Raw genomic sequence first — 9473 nt, 5'->3', positions numbered from 1 at the left:
AACTGTCAGCCCATTAAACCTCTTTGTTCTTTATAAATTGCTGACTCAGGTACTTCTTCATAGCAGTATAAAAATGGACTAATACAGGCACCATCCAATTGCTTGAGAGCCCAGATAGAAAAAAAAGGAAGAGGAAAGGTGAATTATCTCCTTCTGAAACGGAAACATCCTTCTCTTATCTTTGACATCAGAACTTCAGGGTCTCAGGCCTTTGGCCTCAGAATGAGAGTTACACCATTGGCTTAACTGATTCTGAGCCCTTTGGACATGGACTGAGCAATGCTACCAGCTTTCCTGGTTCCCCAGTTTGGAGACAGCCTATTGTGGACTTTCTCAGCCACCATAATTATGTGAACCAGTTTCCCTAATGAATCTTCTCTCTGTGTTTCTGAAAACTGGAACAAGTTTTTATCTTCTTCATATGAAGGCTAAAGCTTTTTTCTCACCAATATTTTGGAGATTTTAAGATTTTCAAGATTTTCTTTTGACCCTAACCCCTAAAACTAACCCTAACCCCTACTGCTAAACCCTAACTCTAACCCGTACCACTAAACCCTAACCCTAACCCTAATCCTAAACCCTAACCCTAGCCCTAAACCTAACAGAACCCCAACCCAAACCCTAAATCCAACCCCAAACCCAACCACAACACTAATGCTAACACTAACCCCAACCCCATCTCTAAAACCATAACCCTATAATCTTAACAACCCTAAATCTAACAACCCTAACCCTAACAACACTAACAAACCTAATGTTAGCAGCCCTAAACCTAACAACTGTAACCCTGACCCCTGACCCTAACGCTTTGTATAAATATCAAGTGATCCCGAATAGCCAAAATACTCCTGAAAACCAAAAGCCCACTTAGTGGCTCACATTTCTCATTGTCAAATAATACTGCAAAGGAATAGTAATCAAGACAACATAATATTGGCATAAGGAGACAAATACAAATCAATGGAACTGAATGTCCAGTCCAGAAATAAAACCATACCTCTACGGCCAACTGAGTTTTGACATGAGCCAAGATCACTAAATTCAACAAACGCTGCTAGCATCTGACTACCTACAGTCAGAGGTAACAAACTGTACCATGACTGTACACTTACCTCACAACACAGAAAAAGTAACTCAAAATGGTTCAAAGCCCTACATATAAGAGTTACAAATAGAAACTCTAGAAGAAAACAGGGATATATCTTCATGACCTTGGATTTAGCAAAGGTGTTGCAGATCTGAAACCAAAAGCACTAGCCACAAAAGAAATAATTTCCTCAAAATTAAAAAATTTTATGCATCAGAAGACATTATCAAGTAAGTTGGCTGTGCACTGTGGTTCACGCCTGCAATCCTAGCACTTTGGGAGGCGGAGGCAGGAGAATCACTTGAGTCCAGGAGTTCAAGACCAGCCAGGATGACAGAGCAAAACCCCATCCCTACTAATAATACAAAAATTAGCCAGGAATGGTTGCACATAGCTGCAGTCCCAGCTACTAGGGAGACTGAAGCAGAAGGACTGCTTGAGTCCAGAATGTAGAGGTTGTAGTAAGCTGAGATCGTACCACTACACTTCAACCTGGGCAACAGTGCAAGACCCTGTCTTAAAAATAAAAAAAGAATGGGCATGATGGCTCACGCCTATAATCCCAGCAATTTGGGAGACTGAGGCAGACGGAACACTTGAGGTCAGGAGTTGGAGACCAGCCTGGCCAACATGGTGAAACTTTGTCCCTACTAAAAATACAAAAATTAGGGCCGGGAGCGGTGGCTCACGCCTGTAATTCCAGCTCTTCTGGAGGCTGAGGCAGAAGGATCAGCTGAGGACGGGAGTTCAAGACCAGCCTGACCAAGAAAAACAAACCCCATCTCGACTAAAAATACAAAATTAGCTGGGCATAATGGCACATGCCTGTAATCCCAGCTACACGGGAGGCTGAAGCAGAAGAATCACTTGAATCCAGGAGGTGGAGGTTGTGGTGAGCCAAGAGTGCACCACTGCACTCCAGCCTGGGGAACAAAGCAAGATTCGGTCTCCAAAAAAAAAAAAAAGGAAGAGAAAAGACAACCCACAGAAAACAAGAAAATATCTGTGCATTATATATCCAACAACGGTCTGTTGACTACAATATATAAAAAATTTGTATAACTCAACCACAAGAACAACCAAATTACAAATGGAGAAAGAGTTGAACACACACTTTGCCAAAAAGACATGCAAATGGCAAAGAAGCACATGAAAAGATGATCAATATCATTATCATTATGGCCATCCAAACTTGAAACCACAACCAGATACTCCTTCACACACACTAGAAAGGCTACAATCCAACAAATGTAACAAGTGTTGGCAAGGTTGGAGAGAAATCACAACCATTAAATACTATATGTGGAATATAAAATGGTGCAGCCTATTTGTAACATAGTTTGGTATTTCCTCACAAAGTTAAAAACACGATGGGCACGGTGGCTCATGCCTGCAATCCCAGCACTTTGGGAGGCTGAAGCAGGCAGATCACTTGAGTGCAGGAGTTCAAGACCAGCAGAAGGACATAGCAAAACCCTGTCTCTACTAAAAATATAAAAATTAGCCAAGCATGGTGCCACATACCTGTAGTCTCAGCTACTAGGGAGGCTGAGGTGGGAGGACCACTTGAGCCCAGAATGTGGAGGTTGCAGTAAGCCGAGACGTCACCACTAGTCCAGCCTGGGCAACAGCGCAAGACCCTGTCTCAAAAATAAAATAAATAAATAAATAATGGCCGGGCGTGGTGGCTCAATCCTGTAATCCCAGCACTTTGGGAGGCAGAGGCAGGCGGATCATCTGAGATCATGAGTTTGAGAACAGTATGACCAAGATGGGGAAACTCCATCTCCACCAAAAACACAAAAAATTAGCCAGGCATTGTGTCCCATGCCTGTAATCGCAGCTACTCGCATGAACCCCCAGAGGGCAAGAGGTTGTGAATGAGCCAAGAGCGTGCTACTGCACCCAGGCCTGGGAAACAGAGCAAGACTTAGTCCTCCTAAAAAAAAAAAAAAAAAAAAAAAAAAAAAAGAGGAAGAGAAAAGAGCAACCCACAGATAAATCAACGAAAATATCTGCGGCATTAATATATCGCAACAACGGTCTGTTGACTACATATATATAAAATTTGTATAACTCACCCCACAAGAACAACCAATTACGAAATGGAGAAGATTAAACAGCACACTTTGCCAAAAAAGACATGCAAATGGCAAAGGAAGCCACATGAAAAGATGATCAATATCATTACATTATGGCCATCCCAAACTTGAAACCCCCACAACCAGATACTCCTTCACACACACTAAAGACAAGGCCTACAATCCAATTAAAATGTAAAAATAACAAGGTTTGGCAAAGGCGGAGAAAAATCAGCAACCATTAAAATAGCTGTATGCGGAATATAAAATGGTGCATGCCTAAATTTGTACAGAGTTTGGTAATTTGCATCAAAAAGTTAAAAATAGGCTGGCAAAGTGGTTGCATGCTGTAATTGCCCAGCAGCTTTGGGAGGAGCTGAGCGGTGATCAGCTTGAGTCGGCAGGAAGTTCAAGACCAGTCAGGATGACATAGCAAGAACCCCATCCTCCTACTAATCAAAAATTAGCCTGGACATGGTGGGCAGCCACAGCTGCCGTCCCAGGTACTAGGGAGGCTGAGGTGGGAGGATTGCTTCAGCCCAAGAATGTGGAAGGTTGGGCAGTAAGCTGAGATCACCACCACTACACTCCAGCCTGGCCAACAAGTGGCAAGACGCCTGTCTCAAAAAAAAATTTTACAAAAAGGGCCAGGTATGATGGCCTCAGCACCTGTAATCCCAGCACTTTGGGTGGCTAAGCAGATGGATTACTTTGAGGTTCAGGAGTTGGAGACCAGCCGTGGTCCAATATGGCGAAACCTTTTCTCTAGTGAAAATACCCAAAATTAGCGCCAGGCCCTCCTGTGGGCTCAACACGCTGTAATACCCAGCACTTTGGATGGCTGAGGCAGGCGGAGCACTTTGAGGTTGGGAGTTGAGACTAGCCTGACAAATATGGACTAACCCCATCTCTACTGACAATACAAAGATTGGCTGGGCTTGGTGTGCATACCTTGTAATGCTCAGCTACTCGGTGAGGCCTAGGCAGGAGAAATCGTTTGAACCGCTGGGAAGCAGAGGTTGCGGTGAGCCGAGGTTCACACCATCTGCAGCTCTAGCCTTGCAACAAAAGCATAACCTCTGCCATCGCAAAAAAAAAAAGTATACATATACTATATATAATATATATAAAACTTAGCCAGTGTGGTTGGCCGCACACCTGTAACCCCAGCTACTCCAATCGAGGGCTGAGGCAGGAGAATTGCTTGAACCCGGGCGACAGAGGTTGCAGTGAGGCCAACATCAGGGCCACTTCACTCCGCAGCCCTGGGTGACAGAGCAGACTCGTCCTCAAAAAAAAAAAAAAGAAAAAGAAAAAAAAAAGAAAATGGCATGGGAGGAAATGGTATATCCTGAAATGAGGACAGTTGATTCTGGACTAAGGGTTTCCAATGAAAAGGTGACAGTTTAAATGCCCTTCAGTTTCCACAGGCCAAGAATTTGGGCCCATCCCAGCAAGAGGCAAGCAGGGAAGCCCCCCCCAAGCTATGCCAGAACTATGACATTAATTAGCATTCCATGTCAATACTTAAGATATTAATAATTCATGCTGCTTAAATATCACACTTAGCTTTACGCAATTTTCCATTGTATTTGATGAGAGGTTTCCGGCAATTTCATATAGGTTGTCCATGATGTGGACAGGAACTTTTTGATAGTTAAATATACCAAATGATATATAAATATAAGTGTTAAACAGGACGGCAGTGGGCTCACGCTTGTAATCCCCAGCACTTTGGAGCAGGCGGGTGGGATCACGAAGGTCAGGAGATCGATACCGATCCCCCTGGCAAACATGGTGGAAACCCCATCTCTACTAAAATACAAAAAAAATTAGCCCGAACGTGGTGGCAGGTGCCTGTAGTCCCCAGCTTCTCGGGAGGCCTGAGGAAAGGAGATGGCCATGAACCCTTGGAGGCGGGGCGGAGCTTGCAGTGAGCAGAAAATAGTGCCACCTGCACTCCAGGCCTGGGGGCAAGCCAGAGTGAGAGCCGTGTCTCAAAAAAAAAAAAAAAAGAAAAGAAAAATATAATGGTTTAAACCTAAAATACCGCTTGCAACTGCTACACCAGGCAGAGAATATAGCAAGGTACATAGTCTGTCCAGTAAAATTCTGAAAAAAATTTTTTTTTTTTTTTTGAAAGAAGTCCCCACTCGTCACCCATGGCTGTAATGTAGTGCCACGATCTCCAGGCTCCAATACAACGGCTCTACCTCCTGGGTTCAAGGGCGATCTCCTGCCTCACCTCCCCAAGTAGCCAGGACTACAGGTGCATGCACCACACCAGGCCTAATTTGTAATTTTTAGTAGAGACCGGGATTTCACCATCATGTCCAGGCTGGTGCTCGAACTCCTGACCTCCAAGGTGGATCCGCCCACCTCAGTCTCCCAAAGTGCTGGGATTATACGGGGATGAGGGCCACTGCACCCCAGTCTTCTTCTGCGTTTCAACCCCAATCACTGTGCAGATTTGCCTTTCTTTCAGCAGCCGAGATTTTATTTTTCCTTTCTAAATTATTTTCAACCAGAACTTTGGTATGCCAGGAACTAGTATTTCCCTTGATTTATAAATTGAGGTGGGCTGGGCATGGTGGCTCATAGCCCATAATCCCGGCACTTTAGGAAGGGGCCAAGGGCAGGCAGATCACTGGAGGTCAGAGTTCAAGAGCCCAGCCCTCTAGCAAACACGGTGAATACCCTGTGTATCCACTAGCAAAATGCAAAAATTAGCGCAGCGTGGTGGGCGGAGTGCGTGTAAGTCGCCAGCTACTAAGGAGACCTGAGGCCATGAGAATCGCTTGAACCTGGGAGGTGGAGGGTTGTGGTGAGCCCAATGATCATGCCACTGCAGCTCCCAGCCTGGTAATCACGGGAGACCTGCGCATCTCCAAAAATAAAAAAAAAATAAGGGGTGCATCTCACAGATGATCTAATAAATAATGCTTGTCTTTAGAAATTCACCCATTATTAACTTTCTAACTTTTAGATATCATAACTGTGTGACTTGAAGGACTTATCTAAACAAAGCCTTAAAAAACTAGGGTGGGCAGTGGGTGAATGGGTTGGGGGAACCCACATAAAATCCCCAAGTAACCTGGGAGCCCATGTGCCCACGAGTGGGACTGCAGGCAGCTGTAGCAGACTGGATGGGAGAGGAGAGCAGGCAGGAGAACTCAGGGTCTGGAGGCCATGGTTCTAAGGCCAGAGGAAATCATCGGCAAACTTAAATCCAGAGCTTGACAGGATGAAATTTGTGATTGTAAATGAATATTTGCCATTACCAAGTGAGATTGCCAGTGGTGGTAGGATGGTTAGGTGCTCCTCCAGGTGGGCCGCAGTGAGGACAGCACAGCATCAGGCCAGGGTGTTCCTACCAGGAACGCAGGATCTGCACCTGTTTAGGAGGAAACGCTGGGCAGACCCAGCTTGGAGTCATCTCTGCTCTTTACATCTGTCAAGGCTGTGAAAACTGAGAGTCGCCCAGATGGGGTGGTTCACACCTGTAATCCCAGCACTCTGGGATGCTGAGGCGAGTGGATCACCTGAGGTCAGGAGTTAAAGACCAGCCTGGCCAACATGGTGAAATCCCATCTTTACTAAAAATACAAAAAATTAGCCAGGCGTGGTGGTAGGTGCCTGTAATTACAGCTACTCCAGAAGCTGAGGCAGGAGAATCTCTTGGAACAAGCGAGGCGGAGGTTGCAATGAACCAAGATGGCACCACTGCACTCCAGCCTGGATGACAGAGTGAGTCTCTGTCTTAAAAAAAAAAAAAAAAAAAAAGAAAGAAAACTGAGTCTCATGAACAGTTCCCGAAAAAGAAATTGGGCCCACATGAAAACACATTTTTCTCCCAGCTGGGGCAGGCAATGAAGTGAAATAGGTCTGCGGACTGGACTTTCACATAGAAACCGTGTATTTCCTAATTTGGGGGTTATGTGGGGATCACCTGGAGGACTGTTTCTGCTTTTGGTGAAACACAGGGAGGTATTCTTCGTGAAGCTGCAAATCTGGCACAGCAATAACCGCTGGGGAATTAGAGAGAAAAGAGAAGGCATACTAACTGCTGTTGCAAGTTTCCCAGAAGTATGACATTATTGGGAAGTAAACTGCTCCTTAAAATAACCGTGTCAATACCACGTCAGTAAGGCAAAGACAACAACATGAAGTTTCATGACAGAGGCCAAATCCAGCCCAAACCCAGTCCGGCAGAGGTTGTCAACCCAGCGCCCCAGCAAGAGCCAGAGGGTCCCATCCTCGGAGCTGCAGACGCTCTCGTGTGGGCTGCAAAGGCCATGGCCGCATCCTGGACAGGATGTACGCTGTCAGGGATACATGCGTGTTCCAGGGGTTATATGAGTGTGACGGGTGTGGCATTAGTCTGACGGTGTCACGGGCATTCCAGGGGTTACGTGTATGCTGAGGGATACATGTGTGTTCCAGGGGTTATATGAGTGTGACAGGTGTGGCGTTAGGTAGACGATGTCATCTCCACATTCTGGGCGTTAAGTGCGCTCTGAGGGACACATCCGTGTTCCTAGGGTCGTATCTGGACAGCAGCTGTTACTTTACCCTGACGGTGTGATCTCTGTATACAACAGGTGCTAACACTAGCATCACAGACGGAGTGTTATTAGTACTACGGGGGTTATTATCAGTGTGGCGGCTGTTCCAGTTGCTTTCCTGGGGCCACATTTCTGTTCCGAGACCGTGGCTTGGCTCTGTGGCCGCCTCGCCTTGGGTGCAGAGAACGAACCTCAAGTGTGCTGGATTCACAGGGGCTTTTGGTTTCTAATTTTCCACAGGAAGGGTCTCTGCCCCTCAGCAGCCAAGGCTGAAAAAGGAAGGATTTTATTCACCACGGACGCCGGCTCGAGGTGTCCCAAAGCGAGGGGCGTATCCCAGTATGTGCTGAGGAGGAGACTCCCGCTCTCGCAGGACTCAGGCGAGGAGGTAGCAGGCGGCACGCGGCTGCCTCCGGGCTCAGAAAAGCCGGGCTCGCGCGCACTCTGCTGGCGGCCGGGGCACTGCAGCGAACTAGAGCTCACTGCGCTGTCGGCGGCCGCGCGCAATCTGCTACCAGTCCCGCGGCACCACTTAAAGACAGCATGGAGTGTTCGGCGCTATCGTTCTAGAAATGCAAAATGACACAGAGTCCACTAGCCCGTGAGTTTCTAAAAATGCACAAGGCACAATTAATTGGAAACCATAGGAAATGAAATCGACATGAATGCACATTTTACAACTTATGCAAAAATTTACTCAACATAGTCCTCAGACTTAAAACGCGAAACTGTCAGAGGCCTCTTAACCACAGTGACTTTATTTTAAATAAGGTTTTTAAAAAGTTAAATCTGGGCAGGGCGCAGCGGCTCACATCTGTAATCCCAGCACTCTGGAAGGCCAAGGCGGGCAGCTCACTTGAGATCAGGAGTTCAAGACTAGCTTGGGCAAATAGTGAGACCCCTATGTCTACAAAAAACACAAAAATTAGCTGGCATGGTGGCACGTACCTGTAGTCCCAGCTACCCGGGAGGCTGAGGCGGGAGGATTGCTTGAGCCCAGGAGTTTGAGGCTGCAGTTAGCCCGCCATGATCACACCACTCCACTCCAGCCTGGGTGACAGAGTGAGACCCTGCCTCACACACACACAAGTTAAATTTGTTGGATTATATATTTAGGGGGTTGACTACTTTTGGTTATAAAATATTTATGGTTGCGGGAACAAGTTAATAAATAAAGACATAAAACTTATAAAAATGTACCTGGACTTTAAGAACAAAAAAAGCATTCTTAGTTTAAAAATAAGTTTTACGGCCGGGCGCGGTGGCTCAAGCCTGTAATCCCAGCACTTTGGGAGGCCGAGATGGGCAGATCACGAGGTCAGAAGATCGAGACTATCCTGGCTAACATGGTGAAACCCCGTCTCTACTAAAATACAAAACTAGCCGGGCGAGGTGGCGGGCGCCTGTAGTCCCAGCTACTCGGGAGGCTGAGGCAGGAGAATGGCGTAAACCCGGGAGGCGGAGCTTGCAGTGAGCTGAGATCTGGCCACTGCACTCCAGTCCGGGCGACAGAGCGAGACTCCGCCTCAAAAAAAAAAAAAAAAAAAAATTTTTTACTTTAAAGGTAATAATACACTCATAAATTCTCGTTAAAATCCACAGTAACATAGAGAAGTAACAATACTAATAGCCTGTCACAAACTGATCACAAGCCTTTATAAAAGACAACACTATTCATAATAACCTATATAAATAAACATTAAGCCCAGGCGCGGTGGCTCATGCCTGTTATCCCAGCTA

The 9473-nt window shown here is 46.1% G+C and overlaps 1 long non-coding RNA gene across 1 annotated transcript; it reads right to left on the bottom strand.

The window, feature by feature from the left end:
* Positions 1-6458: 6458 nt before the first annotated feature.
* LOC108538780 (uncharacterized) lies at positions 6459-8515 on the bottom strand. The gene is made up of 3 exons (XR_001888189.1): positions 7925-8515; positions 7118-7196; positions 6459-6562 (listed from the first exon to the last, which is right to left on the bottom strand). It is a non-coding gene; the product is annotated as an uncharacterized LOC108538780 (long non-coding RNA).
* Positions 8516-9473: the final 958 nt, after the last annotated feature.

Source organism: Rhinopithecus bieti, unplaced genomic scaffold (genome assembly GCF_001698545.2).
Source record: "Rhinopithecus bieti isolate Rb0 unplaced genomic scaffold, ASM169854v2 scaffold_16559, whole genome shotgun sequence".
NCBI classification, from domain to species: Eukaryota; Metazoa; Chordata; class Mammalia; order Primates; family Cercopithecidae; genus Rhinopithecus; species Rhinopithecus bieti.
Note: the sequence above shows the minus strand (reverse complement) of the source record. Positions and strands in the feature narration are given on the sequence as shown.